We start from the raw sequence: 24,572 nt of genomic DNA, 5'->3' as shown, positions 1-24,572 counted from the left end.
CCCTAGTCGGGGAACTAAGATCCCACATGCGCAGGGCAACTAAGCCTTCACGCCTCAACTACTGAGCACACGCAATCTGGAGCCCACGCGCCACAACAAAAGATCCCACATACCTCAAGGAAGATCCCGCGTGCCACAACTAAGCCAACGCAGCCAAAAATAAAATAAATAAATAAATAAACATTTAAAAAAAAAACAAAACACAAAGACAAGGGAAGCAATGTCATCTTGTACACAGGGTCTCCAAGAAGGTATCCCTAGCTCAAGGTGCCAAACATACAGTCAAGCTCTGCTGTTGCGTGAACTGTGTCCCACCAAAATTCATATGTGGAAGTCCTAACCTCCAGCAGCTCAGAATGTGACCTTATTTGGAGACAGGGTCTTTACAGAGGTAATCAAGTTAAAATGAAAAAATGAGGTCATTAGGGTGGGTCCTAATCCAATATGACTGGTGCCCTTATAAAAAGGGGATGTTTGGACACAGACACATATACAGGGAAAACGCCATGAAAACATGAAGACGGCCATTTTATATACAAGACTTGAGCATCCCTGGATTTTGGTATCCGTGGTGGGGGCAGGGGCGGCCCTGGAACCAGTCCCCCATGGATATGAAGGGACAACTATACTTTGTTATGGCAGCCATAGCAAATTAACAGAAGCCCTCTTGAGCAGTGGTTCTCAAGGTGCAGTCTCCCAGTGGGAAACAAGGGAAAAGTAGAATCAGCATCACCTGGCATTTGTTAGACAGGCAAGACCTACCAACCAGAAACTCTGAGATGGGGACCTAGCAAACTATGTTTCAATAAGCCCTCCAGGTGACTTCTGATGCACACCAAACTTGAGAACCATGCTTAAGAGCTACTCTATCTATGCTGGGATGACTAATGTCCCCCCAAAATTCATGTCCACCAAGAACCTCAGAATGTCACCTTATTTGGAACTAGGGTCTTTGCAGATGCAATTAGTTAAGATGAGGTCATACTGGATTAGTGTGGGCCCTAAACCCAATGACTAGTATCCTTTTAAACAGAGAAAACAGAGACACAGACACAGAGGGAGAACACCATGTGACAACGGAGGCAGAGATTGGAATGATGTGTTTACAAGCCAAGGAATGCCGAGGATTACCAGGCGTCACCAGAAGCTAGGAGAGAAGCAAGGAAGGATTCCTCCCTAGAGCCTTCCATCCCTGCTAACACCTTGATTTCAGACTTCAACTCTCCAGAACTGTAAGAGAATAAGTTTCTGTTGTCTTAAGCCATCCAGTTTGTGGTAATTTGTTATAACAGCCCTCAGAAAATAATTTCATATTCAATACAAGAGTAACAAGCCACATGTGGCTATTTAAATTTAAGTTAGTTAAAATGAAATAAAATCAAAAACTCAGTTCCTCAGCTGCACTGGCCACATTTCAAGTGCTCAATAGCCACATGTGACTTGTGGCTACTGTATTTGACAGCACAAATATAGAACATTTCCATCAGAACTGAAAGTTCTATTGGATGCCACTGCCTTAGTGGCCCATGGGCTAAATCCAGCCCACCACTTGTTTTGCTATGGCCCACAAGCTTAGAATGGTTTTTACATTTTTAAATGGTTGGAAAATTAAAAGAAGAATAATATTCGGTGACATGTATAAATTATATGAAGTTCAAATTTCAGTGTCTATCTGTAAAATGCTATTGGAATACAGCCACACCCATTCAATTACATACTATGACTGTTTTTGTGCTACAGCTGAGTTGAGTAGTTGTGACAGAGATCATATGGCCCATAAAACAAAATATCTACTATCTGGTCTTTTTCAGAAAACGTTTGCCCTACTTTTTTCTAGAGCAAGTTTATGCTGCTCTAGAGGATAATGAAGAGTGACAGGAGAGGATATTGGAACAAATTGGCATGATGTTGAGCACAGAGAGACCCGCTTTGAGATGTCCATCGGTATATACTTCCCAGACCAGAGTAAAATCAAGGAGATTACATATTATCTTTTATTTACATGCATATAGTATACATATAAATAATAGCCACATATACACACTCACACATGTACATTATACACAGTCACATACACACAGAATATGCTTAGAGAAGGGACTGGAGGAACATATATTGGGTGGGCCAAAAAAGTGCCTTCAGTTTTTTAAGTAAAAATAAAAGACACGTTTTTCATTTTCACCAAGAACTTTATTGAACAACATATTCACCCTTTTGTTCCACTACCTTCTGCCATTTTTCAGGCAACTTCATAATTCCATCTTCCTAAAACTTTTTATCTTTTTGAGCAAAGAACTGTTCCAGGTGTCTTTTACAGTCTTCCAGGGAATTGAAATTTTTTCCATTAAGAGAATTTTGTAAAGACCAAAATAAATGGAAATCTGAAGGTGCAATGTCCGGTGAATATGGCAGATGAATCAGAACTTCCCAGCCAAGCTGTAACAGTTTTTGTCTGGTCATCAAAGAAACATGCGGTCTTGCATTATCCTGATGGAAGATTATGCATTTTCTGTTGACTAATTCTGGACGCTTTTCATCGAGTGCCGCTTTCAGTTGGTCTAATTGGGAGCAGTACTTGTTGGAATTAATCGTTTAATTTTCCGGAAGGAGCTCATAATAGAGGACTCCCTTCCAATCCTACCATAAACACAACTATATCACCTTTTTTGGATGAAAAACCCAGGCTTTAGTGTGGTTGATGGTGGTTCATTTCACTTGCCCCACGATATTTTCTGTTTCACATTGTTGTACAGTATCCACTTTTCATCGCCCGTCACAATTTGTTTTAAAAACAGAACGTTTTCGTTACGTTTCAGTAGAGAATCGCATGTGGAAATATGGTCAAGAAGTTTTTTTTCATTTAACTTATGTGGAACCCAAACATCAAAGCGATTCACATGACCAAGCTGGTGCAAATGATTTTCAGCACTTATCTGGATATTTTGAGTATGTCGACTATCTCCCGTATGGTACAACATTAATTGTTCTCAATTATTGTTTCGATTTGATCGCTATCAACTTCAACTGGTCTACCCAACCGTGGAGCATCGTCCAGCGAGAAATCTCCAGCACGAAACTTCACCGACGACTTTTGACAGGTTCAATCAGTCACGTGCACCTTCTCCATACACTGCACAAATCTTTTTGTGCATTTCAGTTGCGTTTTTACCTTTCTTGAAATAATAAAGCATAATATGCCAAAAATGTTGCTTTTTTCTTCCATTTTCAATATTAAAATGGCTACACAAAAATTCACCAATTTTGATGTTTTTTTTTAAATGCACACTGACATGACAGCTGTCACATACAATCTAACAAAATTGTTTCGAATGAACTTAAAGACAACTAAGCGCTACTAGAGCCATCTTATGGAAAAAACCAAACAAACCTTTTGGCCCACCTAGGTATTAATGATAGCCCTCTAAGGGGGGAGGGGAGAATGGGACGGTGGAGTTTATTTCTTCTGATATTATTGCCCTCAGTATTTTCTTATTCTTCTGTAATAAGGAGATACTGCTTTTTTAATAAGAAAAAAAAATGTGCCTGATTCTAAAGCCAAGCTCCTAACCTCGATACCAGATTGTAAAGGCTGGGCCTCCTGGTCTGCCCTTATCTTTTTGTAGCTCTGAATACCTTCATGCTTTCTTTCCCCATCAGTACTGACTCTCAGGAAAGGCTCTGCTTGCCCCATTTACACTGAGCTATTGTCAACTGACTCACAGATGACTACGTACATTCTTCCTCTCAGGGCAGAACAGTGTTGCCTAGAGCTGTGGGCATGAAGCTCTACCAGTGGAATGGTAACTATCGGTAGCCAGGTAGGAACATGGAGGGCCTTCTGGTTACCCCTGAAATCCCTGGACACAGGGAACTGCCCACCTTGGTTATATGCAGGAGCCTAGCCAGGGTGCAAACTTAGCCTCTGCTTCCAGAACAATCAACAAATACATACAGCTACTCTTACAAGGCAGGATACAAGCTTGAGGCTTACACAACACTAGACAGAAAGCCTCTGAAATCCAGCCCACTTTTAAGACCCAGTTGATGATGACCTAGACTCAGGAGACCTGAGTTCAAGTTCCTGCTCTGCCACTAACTCCCTGGGAAACAGCAGTCCCTCTATTTGTCCTCTCCTGGCCTCAGTTTTGCCTCTGGTAAAGGGCCAGGCTTGGACGGGGTGACTTGCAAGTTTTCCCTCAGCTCCGCTCTGGGCTACTCTGGATCCTCCAGTTGTGTGTGTAGGCCTGGGACAGGGTCCAAAGAATTCCTCAAGGGTCAAACGATTAACCATTGGGCCGGGTCACTTCCAGAAAGGACTCAAAAATTAACCTGGTTACTCCTGTTTTCCCCTTTAATCTTTACCGTCCACACTCTGGTGAGGCATCGTTCCTTTCCTGCCTGCATGGTCCGGGTGCCATTCCGCAACCACCTACCCAGGGTGCGCCAGTCCCTGCCCCCTCAATTGCCCCTCCCCCTAACTAAATTATGCCAATCCTCTCTCCCCCCAAATCTTTTCTGACTTCCCAAGGCCCTGTGACCACAGCCCTCTGTTCAACTCGATATACTGTGCTATATCCCAGTGGAAGGTGCTTAGCACAGACTACCTGGGGTTGTAGTGACCTCTCCTATAGCCACTTCTTCCTATTTGGTTACTCCCCTTGGGAGTAGAAACCGTGCTGTGTTCAACCTTTTATCCTATGCACGGGTTCATTGTTGAGGATGCTGGAACATTTGAAATGCCTTTCACCGAGCTGAGAAACAAGGTCTGACAATGAGGAAATGTTCTTAACTCTTCAGAGTACTTGTAAGCTCTCTTAGCTCCTTGGATCCTCATGGGAACCCTGTGAAACAAGCCAACCACTTAACTGGAGTGTGAAGCACTTAACATGGAGGTGAAGCAATCTCCTTAAGGCCACGTGGCAAGTTAGTGGTAGAGCGCAAGCATATGCCAGAGTTTTTGCCTACGAGTTCTGGGCTTTGGGGTGTGTGGCACGCAGCAAAACCATAGCCTCACCCTCTTTTTAAGAAACTGCAGTCAGTTGCAGTCTCCATACCAACATGTGGACACACGCACACTTTATAAATACCTTCACACTGGCTCCAGGCTGCTCAGGGCTTCACCTCTTTAGAATCTCGGGCTGTTTCTCTTCCTGCTTTCATCATCTCTCTAACAGTCCAGCACAGTTCCCAGCCAGATCAATATACTTTTCAAAGAGATTACAAAGGACCAGGAGACACTGAACTTGGTCCCACTTGCTCTGGCATGCTCCCCTCAGCCCCTCCCTGTGCACCAATTGCTTAGCAGGGAGAAGAGAGGCATAAAAGCTTTAGAGTGTGGGCAAGCATCCCAGCACACAGCTGGGAGCTGGGCTTCCCAGTCAAAATATCTTTGCCCTGTCCAGTGTCCATGGAAAAATACTTTCTCCTCACAGCCACCACCTTTGCAGTTTAGCAGGGTCATTTAGGAATCTGTAAATAGATGCACATATTCATATGCATAGGACTCTTAGGTGCCAGTGTTTATAGACAGGTGCATTTATGCTAGTGTGTGTGTGTGTGTGTGTGTGTGTGTGTGTGTGTGGGTGGGTGGGTGGGTGCATTGTGTAGGTATAATGTGGACATCCGTGGATGACATCTGCAGGTACCCTCCTGAAAATGCATACACATGTAGATGAGTATGTGGGTGGGCAGAAATCACCATTCACCCATCAGTTCAACACAGATGTATTGGTGTTTCTGGCACTGTGCGAGGCTCTGGGATGAATAAGACACAGTAGATGGATGGGTACACACCCGAGTACATGAGTGGTAAGTGTGTTTTTCAGTACTATGTAGATGTCTATGAAATCACTGCACATATGTATGTGTACATCAGGGCCTACAGCAAGCTAGGATTGCATAAGTGAGGGTGCTTCTTCTGTCGATGCAGCAAGATGCTGCTATGCTCTCTCCACAAGCCCCAGGGATCAGATCTAAACAGTCCTCACCTGAGCCTTGGGCAAGAGAGGCATCCTCTGCCCACTGCTCTACCAGGGAAGAAGTCTGAAGTGCTGGGTCCCCCTCAACATTCCAGCCATGCCACCCTCCCCACCCATAGGAAGGTGAGGCAACATTTCTTGATAACAGGGCACCGAGAGTCCAGGCTGCTGGAAACCACCTGAGCTTCACGTGGTTTTATGGTTTCATAGTTAATGTTTGGCCCTGGGTTATTTCTACTCTAGGAGGTAAGCTGGAAAAGGCAGGGGAGAGATGGAGGCAGGGGAGATAAGGTGCCAGGTCACCTGCAAGAGGCACCCACCCCAGCAGTCACCTCTGGCACCACAATACCTGCAGTGTTCCAGGCCCTACCAAAGGAGGGAGCCACCCAAACAGGAGAGAGCAAGGGCTTCTGGGGACAGGGGTGGAAAAGAGAGCCCTTACAAAGTGCGCCTCAGGAGCCCAGTGTCCCCTCTGCAGCCTTCAAATGGATGCAGGAAGCCCCTCTACCAACATGTCAGCCGGCCTCTGCGTGGTCACCGCCCAAGACACAGAAGCTCACGACCTCCAAGATGCTCTCTTGAAAATTTCTCATTTATACTGGGACAAAAATCTACCTCCTAGCAACTTTCATTCATTGGTCCTACTTTCCCTTTCAAAAAAATTAGTCTTCCTGGGAATAACTGTCCTTTGATTAATGTCTCCAGAAGGTTTCAAATGCTAACACATAATCTGGGAAAAATACAGTATTATTTTATAGTTTATTTGAGTATTTTGCTTTCCCATTTGAAGTCTTTAAACTCCTTAAGAGTATGTATGTATATGGATGTATTTTTATGTACATATTCTACATTTACTGTGGGTGTATATATAATATACTTTATATGTATTACTATATATATATGTGTGTGTATATGTTTATATATATAATGTACCTACCACCATTTAATTAATGTTTACCATACCAAGGACCATGCTCAGAGTTCATACTATCTTATTTCATCTCCACAGCACTATAGAGCACTATTATTCCTATCATATCAAAGAGAAAACTGAGATTACCTCAATACCTCAAGTGAGGTCTCCCAGCTATGAGTAGAATTCAAACCCAGGTCATTTTGATTTTAGGCATGTCCTATTAAGCACACTATAATCTTTCATATGCCTTGTATACAGTAAACCAAAATAAATGCTAAATAAGTGAATTATTCATTTAATTGATTAACTAACCCATCCACTCCCAGTAACACTTAGAATGGGTGAGTTTATCACATTAATTGGCTGCATCTGGAATGGGTGAGCTGTAGGACAAATGAAGACAGAGAACAAGGAGACAGTCTGGGGTCTGGGCCACTTCACTGGAAGACAGGAACTCTTGACTTCAAGGTTTCCCCAGCATAGCTGGGGAGGGAGAGACAAGAAAGGAAATGCGGTGAGCTTCTGACCTTTGCCCAATCCCTGAGTCATTTACCTAGAATGCCCTTCTCCCCCGTGTCAGCCTCTCCTCTTTCAAGATCCAGCTCGAACGTCACCTTTTCCCTGAAGTTCATCTACCCATTCTTTCTCTTGAGGCAGAATTATTCCTCCTTCAGCTGTGTTCCCACTGAACTTCACACACACCTCGATTATAACACACATCACATCATGTTGTATTTATTTGTCTGTCTCTCTAGACTGCAGTCCTCAAATGCTGGGCTTTATAGTCTCAGGGCCTAGCACGGCGCCTTGCAGAGATGGCACTCAATGAACATATTTTGGGAGTGAGTCAGTAAGTGAGAGATCAGAGAAAGTGAGGGCCATCTTGTGGAAATAAGGGAACCCCTGAGCCCAAACCGGACCAGGAGTTGGTACCCCACAAATGACGTTTAGGTTGTCATCACTGTCATGGGCTCCTACTATGAGGATTGGGATGGCAACCTCCTTATTCTCCACAGCCAGTGTCCTCCAGAAACCTCCCCACCGTTTCTTGTGAAAGCTGAAGTATGAATCACCTGCCACCCCAACACCCTTCAAGTTGGGGAGATCGGCCAGCCAGTCTCCCACCCTTCCTCTAGCTGTGCAAACAGGAGGGGCCCCCCAGTTGGAAAGTTTACCAACCCAATATACCCAGGACTAAGAGGGACAGTCTAGGAAACCTTGGAGGTCAAGAATTCTAGATAACTGGGAATGAGTAGACTGTGGACAGAAGAATTCAGAGAGGCCAAAATGGACAGAGGCTACAGCGGGTAAGCTCCAGATAAATAAACAATAAGGAACCTGTCAGGGCAGAGGATAAGAGCTCCCAGAGACACAATTGTTACCCCTTGGGAATGGCACAGCCAGCAGAAAAAGCCAAAAGCCTGAGGCAAGGACTGGGATGCGGCCAGGTGGAGAAGGGGTCACCAGGATGTGTGAGGCAAAAAAAGCTCTTAGACTGCATGTTTAACATCTAAGTCTAGCTGTTTCCCAGAGCCCTTTAGGGAACTCCCACAGGGCAAGGTTTTTCTTATGGAACCTGGGGGCGAATTCACCATGCTTAGATAAAAAGAATCTCAGACTGTGCCACAGGCATGTCTAAGAAACTCCTCTGGATGATACAGTTCTATCCATCAGGGCTTGATTCTATCCAAACAGGGCTTGATTCAGCTCAAAAAAAGATGACAACAAGCACATGAAAAGAAGCTCAGCATGACTCGTCATCAGAGAAATGCAAATCAAAACCACAATGAGACACCACTGCACACCCACTAGGCTATAATCCAAATAAATAACAAAAGATAACAAGCGTTGGAGAGAATCAGAACCCACATACATTGCTTGTGGGAATGTAAAGGTGCGGCTGGTGTGAAAACCAGGGTGGTGGTTCCTCAAAAAGTTAAATGTAGAGTTAGTATGTGATCCAGCAATTCCACTCCTAGGTATATACCCCAAAGAGTTGAAAACATATGTCCACACAAAAATTTGTACGTGAATGTGTATAGCAGCACTATTCATAATAGCCAAAATGTGAAAATAAGCCAAATGTCCATCAATTGATGAAAGGATAAACTAAATGTGGCATATGTTATTCAGCATATAAAGGAATATTGATGCATGCTACAACATGGATGTACCTTGGAAACATTATCTTGAATGAAAGAAGCCAGGCACAAAAGGTCACATATTTCCATGTATATGAAATATCCAAAATAGGTAAATCCATAGAGAAGAAAGTAGATTAATGGTTGCCAGGGACTGAGGGAAAGCAGAAATAGGGTGTGACTGTATATGTTTCCCTTTGGGGTGATAAAAAATGCTTTGGAACTAGATAGAGGTGATAACTGCACAACAATGTAAATGTACTAAACGCCACTGAATTATACACCCTAAAATAGTTAATTTTATGTTGTGTGAATTTCACCTCAATTTAAAAAAAAAAGAAAAGACCTGGGCTACTAAGGCCATTTAAATCACTGCGTAGGCACTGCCTTCTCACCAAAGTGGACACCGTGTCTCTGCTTAACAAAGTCAGGGAGTCACAGCTAGGAACCTTCTCTACCTAGCCAGCCAGTGAGGCAGGGCTCCCCTTCCTCACTCTGTCTCCACCTCAGCAATTCTCTCTCTCTGCCTAGTGAGGCCACGGGTGCCCCCAGAGCCCTCAGAGGTGTCAAAGCAGAAAATCAGAGCAGAGGGGAGCTCCTGAGCACTGACCTTCCTCTGAGCTCACTGTGTGGCTCCTTCACAGTTCCCACAGCCAATAATTCACCAGCTGCCCAAAGCACTGGTCCTGTTAAAGGGGCCCAGGCTGGTGAGGGAGACTTTCTCTGCTTCCCAACAGATAATGACCATTTACTGTTGGACTACTATGGGCCAGCACAGCACATGTCATTTGACTTGATTATCATATTAAACCTCACAATAAGCCTATAAGGTAGATATTATCAGGGCCACAGTAGGACTTTCATGGATCCTAGGCACAGTTGCCTTCAGGGATCCCTTCCTGAACAAAAAAATGCTAAAAATTGTATTTAATGACTGCATTGGTATAAATATATTAACATTGTCTTAATATTGTATATTAAGACATTTTCTTTTACCTAAAAGTTTATCTTTTTCTAATTTGAAAAGAAACTAAAACATTTCCATGAGCCCCTAAAAATATCATGGGTCCTAGATGTTGTACTTTCTGTGCCTGATGGATAAATTCAGTCCTGGATATTACTGCCACCATTTCACAGATAAGAAAAATGAGGCTTAAATTACAGAGCTAAAAAGTGGTAGGAATAGGTGTATGGTCGGTTAATTTTTGACAAAGGTGTCAAAACAGTTCAATGGGGAAAGAATAGCATCTTTGACAAATGGTGCTGGGACAACTGGATATCCATATACGAAAGAATGAAGTCAGACCTCCACCTCACACAATATACAAACATTAGCTCAAAATGGATCAAAAACCTAACTGTAAAAGCTAAAACTTAAAACTCTTAGAAGAAAACATAGATATAAATCTTCATAATATTATGGTTTCTTAGATATGACACCTAAAACACAAGCAACCAAAGAAAAAATAGACAAATTGGACTTCATCAAAAATTTTTAAAACATTTATGCTTCAAAGGACACTATCAAGAAAGTAAAAAGATAATCCACAGAATGGGAGAAAATATTTGCAAATCACTTATCTATTAAGAACTTTTCTTTTTTTTTTTTTTTGGCTGCTTCGGGTCTTAGTTGCAGCGCGCGGGCTCTTCATTGTGGCACACGGGCTTCTCTCTAGTTGTGGTGCGCAGGCTCCAGAGTGCATGGGCTCTGTAGTTGCCTCATGTGGGCTTAGTTGCCCCACAGCATGTGGGATCCTAGTTCCCCGAACAGGGATCGAACCTGTGTCCCCTACATTAGAAGGCAATTCTTAACCACTGGACCACCAGGGAAGTCCCTGATAAGAACATTTTTAAAACTTTCACAATTAAAAAACCCAATTTAAAAATGGACAAAGGAAATAGAAATTTCTCCAGAGATATGGGAATGGCCAACAAACATATGAAGTGATGTTCAGTGTCATTAGTCACTAGGGAAATGCAGATTAAAACCATGAGATACCATTTCACACTCACTAGGATGGCTTTTTTTTTTAAAGGAAGTAACAAGTGTTGGTGAGGATATGGAGAAGTCAGAGCCCTCATACGTTACTGGTGGGAATGTAAAATGGTGCAACCTCTTTGGAAAAATAGTTTGGCAGTTCCTCAAAAAGTTAAACATAGATTATGATCCAGAAATTCTACTCTTAAATATATCCCAAAAGCAATTAAAATATATATTCACACAAACACTTGAACACAAATGTTCAGAGCAGCATTATTCATAATAGCCAAAGAGTGGTAACAACCCAAATGTCCATCAAGTGATGAATGGATAAACAAAATATATTCTATCTACTCAATGGAATGTTATTCAACCATAAAAAGGAAAGAATTATTGATACATACTACAACATGGATGTAACCTGGCAACATTATGCAGAATGAGAGAAGCCAGATACAAAAGGCCACATATTGTATGATTCCATGTTTTATGAGAGGTCCAGAATAGGCAAATCCATAGAGACAGAAAGCAGATTTGTGGTTGTCTGGGACTGGGGGGAGAGGAGAATGGGGAGTGACTGCTAACAGTTTCTTTTTGGAGTGATGGAAGTGTTCTGGAATTAGATAGTGGTTATGTTTGCCCAACTTTGTGAATATACTAAAAAACAATGAAATGTGTATTTCAAAATGGCCAAATTTATGGCAGGTATATGAATTAATCTCAATTTTTTTAAAAGAAAAAAGTGATTGTGGTTATGGTTGTATAACTGTGAATATGCTAAACACTATCAAAATGTACACTTTAAATGAGTGAATTGTGTGGTATGTGAATTATATCTCAATAAAGCTATTACCAAAAAAATTACTGTCCCTGGCAGTCCAGTGGTTAGGACTCCATGCTTCCACTACCAGGGGCCCGGGTTCGATCCCTGGTCAGGGAACTAAGATCCCCTCAAGCCATGCGACACAGCCAAAAAAAAAAAATTACAAGACTACAGTTCAAGTACAGGTCTTTCCATTCCCAAATAAATGCTTTTAACCACGACATGACCCAGCTTTATTTGCAAGCTGACTAGTCCCAGAAGAGCTCTTTATCTTCCTCCTTTCCCCATACAAGCTCCTTTTTCACTCCCTACCTTGTCCTGCCCTCTGAACACCAAAAGCTCCAGGCAAGCGGTTTCTTCTTTCTAAGTGGTTTCTTCTTTCTAAGCAGTCCCTCTTCAGTTGTTCCCAATTGCCTACAATCTAAAGCCAAATCTCTTTAACCTGGAAATCAAGGTCTCTCAAGATCTAGCACCAGCTTTCTTTTTCTAGTACTCTGCTCCACACCCCCAACATTCTAGCCAAACAATTCTTTCTGCCCTTCCCTGAATCGTGTCCTTTCCTGATGTCCCATGTGCCTAGAAAACCCTCTCTCCACCCCTCCACGGTACAGCCAAATCTTGCCCCTCTGCTCTGATGCCACCTGGTAACTTCTTTGAGTTCAAAATTGTACACACACACACACACACATACTGGCATTAATTCTTCCTCTAGTTCTCACAGGTCTCTATTTACACCTCTATGCATTTGTCCCTGTGTTAAGGTATTTGGACATATGTTCCTTGAAAACAGCACAATAAACAACCCAGAGCACCCAGCCCAGTGTCTGGCACACAGTGGTACTCACAAAAGTCATGCCCAACTAACTGAAGTGAATTCAGTCTCACTCCCAATCACCTCACTTCCCTTTTTCCCCTAATGGCAGTTTTCCTGCCAATTAGAAATGCTACAGGCAATTTGAAGAAGGTATTTAGAATACTAATGCATGAAAATGGCTTTCAGCCACATCTATTTCATATAAATTAATCGCTGTGAGTTTTATGGCCTTGGTTGCCTTGACTACACAACTGTTGGTGGCATACCCTGCTCAACTCAAGGAGTGGAAGTGTTCCCCTGCCAGGTGATGTCAGCCAGGGGTGATACAAAGGGGATGAGAAATCAACATCTGAGGTATCAGTATCTTCCTGAGCTCGCTGGGATCCCTCCTGCCTCTTCCTCAGCTCCAACTGAGACAGCCAAGGAGTTGGGAAACCCAAAGGGTGTGCTGCAATTCTGCTCTGACAAGGTCCCAGGAAGGGAGAGCCAAGCCAACAACCCCCACTTTGGGTGTAATGTAGGGCTGCCCTCAGCGGAGGTGCCCTGCAATTTCCTAACCACCACTGCCCCCTTGTGCCCTGACTGGCCACATCCAACAAGGTCCCACCCGCCCAAACCTCTAATGCAGCACTGCCCAACAGAAATACAATGCAAGCCACAATGTAATGTTTAATTTTCTAATAGCCACATTTTAAAAGGTAAGAAGAAACAGGTGAAATTAAGTTTAATAATATATTTTATATAACCCAATATATCTAGAATATTAGCACTTCAACATGTAATCAATATAAAAAATTATTACTGAGATAGTCTACTTTCTTTTTTCCATTTTAAATCTTCAGAATCTGATGTGGGCTACCCTGGTGGCACAGTGGTTGGGAATCCGCCTGCCAATGCAGAGGACAGGGGTTCGAGCCCTGGTCAGGGAAGATCCCACATGCCACGGAGCAACTAAGCCTGTGAGCCACAACTACTGAGCCTGCGCTCTAGAGCCCACGAGCCACAACTACTGAAGCCCGTGCACCTAGAGCCTGTGCTCTGCAACAAGAGAAGCCACCGCAATGAGAAGCCCGCGCACCACAACAAAGAGTAGCCCCTGCTCACTGCACCTAGAGAAAGCCTGCGCGCAGCAATGAAGACCCAAAGCAGCCAAAAATAAATAAATAAAATAAATAAATTTATTAAAAAAAAATAATCTGATGTGTATTTTACACTTGCAGGACACCTCAATTCAGACAAGCCTTTTTCTTTTCCTTTTCTTTTTTTGATGTGGACCATTTTAAAGTCTTTATTGAATTTGTTACAATATTGCTTCTGTTTTATGTTTTTTGGTTTTTTGGCCCCGAGGCATGTGGGATCTTAGCTCCCCGACCAGGGATTGAACCCTCACCCCCTGCGTTGGAAGGCGAAGTCTTAACCACTGTACCGCCAAGGAAGTCCCCAGACAAGCCATTTATGTTAAGTGCCCAACAGCCACACATAGCTAGGGCTACTGTGCTGGACAGTTCAGCTCTAGTGCCTTGACCAGCACTGTCCCTTCTGGCCTAACCAGCACTGTCTCGTGTCCCAAGCCACTGGTAACTCTAGACCAATCCACTCCTCTAAGCTCCAGGTTCAGAGAGCTAGCTGCTCTCTCGGCCCCTCCACTTGCCTAACAGAAATCTCTGTAAGTTCTCCAAAACTGCATTCTCATTTTCCACCCCCAAACCTATCTCCACAGCCCACTCAACTCAATGACATCACCATCCATTTGTTGCTGGAATTAAAATCCAAAGAGTTATCCTTTTTCTTCACCCCCACCCCACATCCAAGCAGTCATCAAGTCTTATCGATTCAGCCCATAAATACATCTGATTACTTGCCTCCATCTCCACTACGACCACCCTCGTCCAGGCCAACATCATCTTGCCTGGACTATTGCACTCACCTCTAAACTGTATCCATTCCTACCCTTCCACCCGATCACTCCACACCCACAAGGAGCACAAAGGGATCAGACCTCTCACATCCCTCAGACTGCTCACATCTCTCCATCAGCTTCCCAGTGCCTTCTAATAAAATCTAAACTCCTCTCCTTGATTTGCCACACCCTTCATTAACTGCTCCCTGCACCTCACTACCCGTCACTCTCCCACCAGACTTACACTGCAAACATGCCAAACTCATTCCCACTTCCCTCTGTCTGGAATGTTCTTCCTCCAGACCTTTGCATGGCTGGCTCCTGCTCATCATTCGGGTCTCTGAGCGGCCTTCCCTCACCACCCTATCTGCCATAGTGCCCTCATCCTTAGTCATTTTCTATCCCATAACCTTGTTTTTATTTTCTTTATAGCATCCATCACTCCCTGAAGTTGCCTTCTGTCTCCTTCCACTAGAACATAAGCTCCACGAGAGAAAGAATTTCCCTTCTATTGTCCACCTCTGTTCTAGCAACTAGAACAGCAGCTGGCACATAATAACCTAGGAATGAGAGTGTGAGTGAGTGAATGTTATTCCCTCCATCTGGAACGCTCTCTCCACTCCATGGTTGGTTTCTTCTCCTTCAGGTCTTAGGTTAAGTGTCACCTGCCCAGGGAGCCTTCCCAAACTGCCCTGCTTTATTTTCTATCTCAGCATCCCCTTTGCTACTCTCATAGCACGATTTTGACCACAGTCAACTTGTTTACTTCCTTTTTTGTCTTCTCTGACCGCTCTTACGACCACTCGATACTCTGCACCCCAGAAACAGGGCAGCATCTGTACCGTTCGCTCCCGTCTCTCACCGCCTAGCTCAAAGCTGCACGTGTGGACGGCCCACAAATGCTTGTTGGACAGACAGCCTCCTGGCACCTCCCAGCCCCCACCCGGGGGTGTCCTGCCGGCCCCGCCCTCCTCCAGCTCCAGGAGCTGTGGCTCCCACCTCGTGGACCACGGGCCCCGCGCCTGCCGGGAGCAGGGTCCCCAGCTTGGAAGAAAGGGGACGGGCCGGGGCAGAAGGAGCGGACAGCCGTCTCCGGAGCGGGGCCGAGGCTGAGCCCCCCTCGCTCCCCTCCCTCCCCGCGCCGGCAGAGCCTCCTCCCCGCGAAGGTCTCGGAAGCCCCGCGGGCCGCGCTGCGGGCGCCTTCCGCCCCGGAGTCCCCGCCCGGCCAGGCCGAACCTCAGCCACCGCGTCAAAGCTGCAGGCCCGTCCCCGGTCCCCCGCCGTGGCTGCTCGGAGCGCCCCCGCGTCCCGGGGCGATTCTCCTTCCCCTCAGTCTCGGGCCGCGGGGGTCGCGGTCCGGCTGCCCCGTCACCGAAGCCCGGGCAGGGGCAGGGACGCGGCCCCGGTCACGCCGCCGGCCCCGGGCGACCTTCACAGGCCACGGTATCCCCTGCGGCCCAGATCAGGCTGCCTCCGCCCCCTCCTCCTCCTCCGCGTCCCTCCGTCGCCCCAGGGAGCGACGAGCCAGGTGGTGACCCGCTCGCCCCCGGGCCTCCGCGCCCGCTCCCACCCACGGCGCGGAGCTCCTGCCACCGGCCCCCAGAGGCCCCGCCGCCCCGTCAGGGTCCCGCCGCCCGGCTCCTCCCTCCCCCCCGGCCTCGACACGGCGACAGAGCCCCGAGGTGGCCCGAGAGGCCCAGTGGCTGACGAGAAACTTCGGGGCCCACTAGCCGTGTGACTTGACCAACTGACCTACTGACGGGCTGACTGACTAGCTGACTGGACCGACAGATTGACAAACTGACAGGATTACTGATGGGATTAACAGGCTGACTGGATTGACTGACAGGCTAGCTGACAGGCTGACTGACAGGCTGATTGACGGGACTTACAGGTTGACTGACAGGCTGGCCGACAGGATTGACAGGCCGAGTGACTGGACGGCTGACTAGATTGACTGGCAGGTTGGCGGCTGCAGGTGTTGCCGTGGCCTCTCAGCCTCGGCCTCCGCCTCCCGCTCACTTCACGCCAACTCACCCACCACCAGCGGGTTCCTGAACCAAAAGGCGCCGAGGTGGGCGGCCCCGACGTCTTTCATAGGCCGAGCCGGAGCCCTTACGCAGCCCCCGGCATCACCTGGTGGCCGCGCCCGGAACGGAAGGGAGGGGTCGTGGGGGGAGGGGGGCGGTAAGCGGTTGTGGTGGGCGGGGAGATGGGGGCGGGGTAAGGGCTGTGGTGGGCGGGGATAACGGCAGGGCGGGATTGTGGTGAGCGGTGTGGGTGGGCGCGGATAGAGGCGGGGCTACGGCTGGAGAGTGGAGGGGCGGGACCTTTGCTCTGCCCCTGGGTCTCCTTGTCCTCCCCGGCAGAGCGCGCGGGTCCCCTGTGGAGCCTGAGCCGCGCGGCAGGTCTGTCAGGCGACCTGATGGGGAGAGAAGTTCCCGGCTTCCTTAGACCCGTTCCCCCCAGCAGCCTGGGCCTCCCGGCTGCAACAGGGAACGGCGGGACCTTTCGGGGGCCGGGCCGACGCAGAGCTCCGCAGGGGTGAAACCTCTACACACGCGGGGCCCCAGAAGACTCTTGAGGGGCCTGAGTGAGCAGGTGGGGACAAGAACCGGTTGAATTTGCCTTGTTTCTGTTACTGGGCCCAGTCCTCACCCCCAGTTGCTCCCTACCACCATCCCGCTGGCTCTCAGCAGCTCACCTGCCTCCTCACCTGCCTTTCAAGGGCCTGTCTGGAGCGTGGCGAACACCGGCAAGCCCCCTAGGTGGCAGCAAAGGCCCGAGAAAGTGCTCCCAGAACGGACCCTCCCTTCCGCCCTAAACCCAGAAAGGCAGGGTAGAATGGAGCCACCTCGCAGAGGAGAACTGAAGTCCAGAGCGGCAGGATCGTGCTCACAGCACGCAGCGATTTGAACTGTGACTTCTGTCCCAGGAGAAGAGGCACAGGAGAAGAGGACAACAAGGAGGCGCCAGAGACTTGCCATCCCAACCGTGTGACCCAAGGGGCGTCCTCACCTGTCTGAGGCTCAGTTTCCTTACCTGTAGAATTAGGGACAAGAAGGGCACCTGCTTCACAGGATGCTTTGAAGACTAACTGATATGCTGCAGGCAAATCACTTGGCACAGTGCCTGACACATGGTAAGTGCTCAGCAAATAGTCACATTAATAAACGTAAAGCAGCTTCCCATAGGCCTCCAAGGCCATACCTATCTGCTACCTGAGTGTGATGGTTTTGTTTAATGTGTCAGCTTGGCTAGGTTACAGTCCCCAATTATGCAATCAAACACTAATCTTGCTATTGTGATGAAGGTAGATGCAATTTAATCAATTGACTTTAAGGGAGATTATCCTGGATAATCTGGATGGGCCTGATACAGTTCCATCTGGAAGGCCTTAAGAACAGAGCTGACTATAATAAAATGTTTTTAAAAATTAAAAAAAAAAAGTACAGAGCTGAAGGGACTTCCCTGGTGGTCCAGCGGTTAAGACTCCACGCTCCCAGTGCAGGGGATGCGGGTTCGATCCCTGGTCAAGGAACTAGATCCCACGTGCTGCAACAAAGATCCGGTGCAGCCAAATAAATAAATAAATAAATATTTAGAGCTGAGGCTTCCCTGAGGAAGAAGAAATTCTGCCTGTGGACGGCAGCTTCTGCCCTTGGCAAGAGTTCCAGCCTGGCGTTATGACTACCTAGATGGGTGGGATAGGGAGGGTGGGAGGGAGACGCAGGACGGAGGAGGTATGGGGATATATGTATATGTATAGCTGATTCACTTTGTTATAAAGCAGAACCTAACACACCATTGTAAAGCAATTATATTCCAATAAAGATGTTTAAATAAATAAATAAATAATGGCTTGTGGGATTGGAAAAAAAAAAGAAAGAGTTCCAGCCTGAGCCTCACAATTTCAAACTTGCCTCACCAGCCCCATACGCACATAAGTCAACTCTTTGCAATAAATCTCTTAATTTGCATCTCCTATTGGTACCATTTCTCTGGTTGAACCCTGACTAATACACAGAGGAAGCAAGGGTGGGTGGGTGGGCGGGTGTGTGTGTATGTGTGTGCTGGAATCACAGGGCCCAATCCTCATGTTTATTCACTCCTTTTTAAGGTCAAGGTTGCCTGTGCCTTTAGGGGTCTGTAGTTGGAGGCTAAAGCAAAACCATGGCTGTTTAATGGCAGGGCTGGGGGGCGGGGCAGGAGGTGGATGGAGCACAGGGCCCAGGTGCAGGCCTCTTACTCCCTTGCACCACCCCTGCCCCCAGGCTTTGGCCTCAAGTGTGCGACCTGCTTGTTTCCAGGCTTTTTCTAAGATCCTCTTTTCCCAAGGGAGGCCAGGCTCATCCTCCTCCCCCTGCAGCCGGCTTAGGATTGGAAGGAAAGGTATAAACCATGCTGTCTCCAGGGAGCCAGCTGGTGAGGAGGCTTCTCCCTCAGTCACCAGCCGGTCCTCGTGTCCCCTGTCTCTCCCACCTCCGTACCACGGGCCGTGTGTCACACGCACACCCACACTCCCACCCTCCTGCCCTAATCGCAACAGCTGCTGACGTCCATCCATCCAGTCTACACTGGAGCACCATGCTGAGTGCTTTGCTCACCTCATTCAGCCTCAGCACAAACCGATGGGGTGGAAACTCCTACTGTTATTATCCCCATTTTACAGAGGGGGAAGCTGAGGCACAGAGGTGGCTCCTCCTGGGGAGACCAGCCCCCAGGAAGGGCCCTGAAGATCCACTGAGAACACCTGTGGTAGAAAGGGGCTCTGATCATGAAGCTCTGCAGAGCTGAGGGGTCTTGTCCCTTCTCAGACCCTCTGTTTGCGCCTCAGCACAGATGGTAGCAGCAAAGATGAAGAAGGTGGCAGGCCTGAAGGTGCTTGGCTTCCCTTCCTTCCTTCTTCCACCAGGAAACTGGGGAGGCTGTGGAACATGGTCTGGGGGCCAGGGGGTGGACTCCGGGGTCAGCAGGCCTGAGTCTGAGGCCTGGTGCAGCCACCTGCGAACGGTGAGGCCTTCAGCAAGTTCTGGAACCTGTCTGAGCCTCGGTTTCCCCATCTGTGAGATGGGCCAGTGAGGAGCTCCCGCCCTGGGCTCCTGTGGGGACAGTGAAGCAGCTGGCACTCGTCGGCACTCAGGCCTCAGGCCTCCAGGCTGTTCTCCCCGCTTTTATTAGGGGGCTGGTGGAAGTGAAGGCCCTTGTCATAAACACAAGAGGTGGTCATTATTACTGCTCCAGAGACTTGGTCCCGCACCCCCTAAAACCAAACCAAAGCCTGCTCCTCCGAGGTCGTGGCATTAAGGAGGCACTCCTTTTAGAGGCCGCCCCTACCCCTGCCCCTCATGCCTCCTTAAATGTCACACCCTGGACTCTTCTCTTGCCCACCTTAGCAGAGTCACTCTCCACCCCAAGGCCCTCATGCCATCCAGGTGTCACCCCTACCTGACCCTCACTCCCTATCCAGTCCCCCAGCAAATCCTGTCAGCTCAACCTCCCAAATATATGCACCTCATCCGTCCATCTCACTGTCGCCACTCAGCTCCCCACCCCCCAATTTCCCTCCTGGGCAAACTGCTCCCCACTCTGCCCCACACAGATTTTGAAGATGCAAACAGGATTGTGTCTCCTCCTGCTCAAAACACGTCCATGGGGCTGCCCAGGGCTGTGGCCTCCGACGCCCTGTGAGGCCTGGTCCCTACCACCTCTCCACCCTCGTTTTACACCTGCCCGCTCCCTCCTGCCCTGCAATCAGCCGCCAGCCTCCTTTCGGTTCCTGCTGCTCTGCACGCTCCCTCTGCAGATGCTGTTCCCTCTGCCAAACAGACTTCTCCCCACGCCATTCCAACCCCCTTACTAACTCCCCTCCCGCCCTGTCTGCTTTGGGCACTTGTGTTGAACACGCCCCTGGCGCTCTCTGCCTTCCCTTCTGAGCACTGCTCTCAGGCTGCACAGCAACACTCACCGGGTGACTGCCCGGTTACCTCGGCCCCACCACACACACACACACAAGACTGTGAGCTCCCTTAGGCCGGTTTGCTCACTGTGGTATCCCCGGTGCCCGCACACAGAAGAGCAGAATCCACGCTGATAGGATGAGCCATAGGTGAGGGAGTGAGGCCAGGCACCTGCCTGACCTGGGCAGGGGACACATGCCCTGGTTTGCTGGGGGAGGCCCAGTTTTCATCTGTCATCCGGTATAATAATAATGGTGCCCTTATTCACTCTCAAGTGTCCCAATCTGGTGACATATTGAATGGTCAGCCTAGTTATTAGAAAGGAGAAGGGCTTCACCCCAGAACTTCTGCTCCTTCCCAGCCCCCACCCTGGCTTCCCATTTTTTCCCTACAAGCCCAAAGCTTTTACTTCTTGTTTTTGAGATCTTTTTCTTCTGTTAATAATCTCCCTACATTGTCCCCAAGCCCCCAGAAATACATAAGAATTCTATTTGCCCATTTTACTGCAGAACTGTCCTCCTGGAGGGTTGCCATGGTGACCGAATGATGTCACTGCCCTGGAAACGGTTGCCTAGGAGATGAGTGATGTCACTTCCAGGAGATGATTGCCATGGAAACCCTCTTGGAACTAGGGGGTGGCCAGGAAAGTGAAGGGGGGGTGGAGGGCGGATGCAAAAGGGACAGATGTGAAAGGAGGAAGGAAAAGGGAGGGGGGAGAGCAGGAAAAAGTCCAGGAAGAGGATGGGGACCATCCCAGAGCAGTTGAAAATAACAGAGAATCACAGAATCTCCAAAATGCAAAAGCACCCAGAGACCACCCCAAGCACCTGCTTCGTTTTTAGAGGCCGCTGAGAGGTGAGGACATGCTCAAGATCACACCGCCAGTTTATAGGTGACGTTAGAACCAAGCTCAAGGGCTCATGGCCCTCGGTTTCTTACATGGTTCATTGGTAGATTTGGGTGCAGAAATGAAGGATTCCTTTTGGTCATTTCTTTTGTCAAAATTCTGGCCTCAGATCAGTCATTTACTCATGAAGTCAACAAATTCTTACTGTGAGTTGTGTGCTAGATGCTGAGAAGAACCTGAGTGGCATTTTCATAGTTACTGTATTATTTTATATTTTTATTGTATCCCCCACTAGTGTTAGCCCCACGAGGACAGGTAATTCACCAAGGTATTCACCCCCAGCACCCTGCCCAATGCCTACCACATAGTAGGAGCTCAACATGTTTGTTAACAAGACAGGTGATAAATGCCATCATGTGGTGCAGACCCACAGTATAGGAGCCCAGAGAGGGGTTCACAGTAGCTGGCAGGCAGGTGGGATTTCCTAGGTAGGGTTTGAAGAGGCCAAGATCAGAAAGCCATTCTGGAAGGCAGAGTAAAGACCTGAGCCAAAGTGAGAGCAGGCTCAACAGGTGGGTCCAGCTGGGCATGCTGTGGTCCACCTCTTCAGTCATCCTGTAGCTGTAGCCCCTACAGGTACCTCCCTTCTGGTAGAAGGAGCCCCGAGGATCGAGGATCAGAGGAAGACAAGCATCAAGGTCCATGTCCCTGGATATGCCTGGGGGTGGGGGTGGGGCAGCAAAAAAAAAAAAAAAAAAAAAAAGGCTGATCCAGCTGAAGAGGCAAATGTAAAGGAGAAGGTAACAGAGAAGTGGGCTGGAGGGAAGAAGAGGTCCCATCAGTGGAGACCTGGACTGTCAGGCTTCCAGCCTCTGCCTGAAGGTGACACATTCATGACAAGAGCAAGGGCCTTGGAGCCCCACACAGATGCTCTGCCCCTTCCCAGCTGTGTGACCACATGAAAGTCACTTTTCCTCTCGGAGCCTCCTGATTGGAGCTACAGCCCAGTTCACAAGTATGTTAGCTCTGAATTGAAATGCATGTAAAGCCCCACTTTGCAGGTGACCGCTGAGTCACCCGCAGAAGGCAGTCGGCAAACGTCCTTTCCCTCTCCCTCCTGGTACAGCCTCTGCCCTTCAGACCAACATGGGAGCTGTACTTTGGGAAAATGAACTTGACAGTGGATTCCTTCGTCTTTAGCTCCCCAGCCTTTTGGAGCCCTTGCTTTGCTTGGCAACACAGGGGCCCATGGTCCAGGGGAGGTGGAGGGGAGAGGTGCCCGGTGACTAGGAATAATCAGTCAAGTCTGACCCACAACCGCCCGGCATGGGGGCCTCAACCAGATCAGAAGTTTCATAAGAGACGCCATTTCATTAGGCCCTGAAGGAAGGATTTGATTTGGGTAGGATGTCACAGAGGCTGGAGAAGAAAAGACAGAGACCAGAGAGGCAGAGGGGTTAGCTATTGTTATGACTTTTCTAGAACTCCTTTTCTCCAGGTGGGGATCAAAAAACCCATGGTGTGGTGGGAAAAGCCTTGAGGTAGGACTGACCCGGTTTTATCTCAGTGTTACCTCTTACCAGCTACGTATACCACCTGATACCTCATCTCCTCATCTGTTAAAAATAGTAACGTTCTGGGACTTCCCTGGTGGTCCAGTAGCTAAGACTCTTGCTTCCATTGCAGGGGGCATGGGTTTGATCCCTGATCGGGGAACTAAGATCCTGAAAGCCGCGAGGCCCTTGTATCATTCCTACCGTCCAGGGTTGCTGTAAAGACTCAGAGACCATGCACTTAAGGTGCCCAGAACACACAAGGTGTTTGAAAAGGTTGTTTCCATCAGCCCAACGGCTGTTCTTTGTAACAGAAGATGATCTGTTCAGTCCCACTCAGCTGTGACTCAGTGCCTGTGCCTGCCCCATAGTTTGGAGGTCTCCTGAGAACTGTGGACCCCCTTGGCCTCTGAATGGCAGGTCCTGACAGCTGAACGTAGCCTATTTTACAGAACCAAGAGGCATCCTGAGCTTCCCAATCCCAAGTGACTTAAGATGGCCAAGTATTTACCCGACAATAGCTCCATTATCAAGAATCCTACCCTTTCCTCCAACTCAAACAAATGGACCTTTGAGCAGGGTTTGAGGAGTAATTGAAAATCTGAGCATTAGTTAGCATCAATACATTTAAACGTTCCTTTCCAAGTATAATTCATTCAACTCTAAGTGAAAATATTAAAAGCACTGAAAGTGTCCCCAGAATAGGATGTGTGTCACATCCAATTTTTCTTCTCAACCCCAAGACTGTGGCCCGGTGAAAAGAACCATAAACAAGGATTTAGGGGATCTGAGTGCTAGTCTAGGTTCTGTCACTAACTTTGCAGTGAGACTCTGGGAAAGCCATTCGTTTCTCTGGTCTTGTTTCCCTTGCAGTAACACTGAGATGACCCCATCTCATTTCATAAATTTATCTTGACAAGCTTTGTCTTTTTCCTTTGATCTTGACAAGTTTTAAAACATCAGAGTGTGCAGAACGGGAATGAAGCCTTTGAGATCACACAATAGGGAAGGCTTCAGCTTTACGCCACATGTAATTTCAAGTCCTCTCAAAGAACCCCATTTACCACTTGTAGGGCTGATTGGAATTATGTGCCCATACTTCCCCACACCCCATTCCCAGACCCAAGAGGATGCCTTGCACATGGTACTTTGGGTTGAATTAAATCTTATATTCCAAATCCTACTCTTAAAAAACGAGGGGCCTGAGCCTCAAAGGTTGTCAGCTGCCTGGAGCCTACCAGAGGGCAGTTAGGACTCTGAATTAGAGGTCGTGGGCAGAGGCCGTCCTGTGGCACCAGCTGATTCCAGAGGTCCACCACCTCTGCACCTCAGTTTCCTCCCCTGTAAGGTGGGGACAAAACTTTTCACAAGATGGTTGTGAAATGAAAACGTTAAGTGCTTTTTCTAAAGCCCTTTCTGTGAAGTGCACTCCAAATGTACAAAGTTTCAACGTCTACGAAATTTTATCAAAGCCAAGTGCCTTAGGCACATAAAGCTCATGGCTTTAAAATACCTGACCTGCTAATTGAAGCAAAACCTGACAACGATTTTTGCTGGCAATTAGGTCAACTTGAAATAGGCTTCCTAAGGACTACTTATTAGCATGTGGGTCATCCCTCTACTTCAGGATGAGAAAATAGGTTAAATGTCCATGGTTAA

The 24,572-nt window shown here is 47.7% G+C and overlaps 1 protein-coding gene across 2 annotated transcripts in view; it reads right to left on the bottom strand.

The window, feature by feature from the left end:
- Nucleotides 1–16,616, bottom strand: part of LOC309639781 (sodium/glucose cotransporter 1) — a 142,978-nt gene extending 126,362 nt beyond the window's left edge. Inside the window, exon 1 of one of the 2 annotated variants that reach the window (XM_082417470.1) lies at nucleotides 16,446–16,616. The gene's annotated coding sequence lies outside the window, so the exon portion shown is untranslated. Of the gene's footprint in view, nucleotides 1–15,789; nucleotides 16,407–16,445 lie in introns of those variants that run through there. The other variant, XM_082417471.1, reaches the window with a different exon arrangement.
- Nucleotides 16,617–24,572: the final 7,956 nt, after the last annotated feature.

This window comes from Balaenoptera physalus, assembly GCF_965194825.1.
Source record: "Balaenoptera physalus genome assembly, chromosome: 12".
Classification (NCBI taxonomy): domain Eukaryota; kingdom Metazoa; phylum Chordata; class Mammalia; order Artiodactyla; family Balaenopteridae; genus Balaenoptera; species Balaenoptera physalus.
The sequence above is the reverse complement of the archived record's forward strand: the minus strand, read 5'-3'. Positions and strand labels throughout refer to the sequence as shown.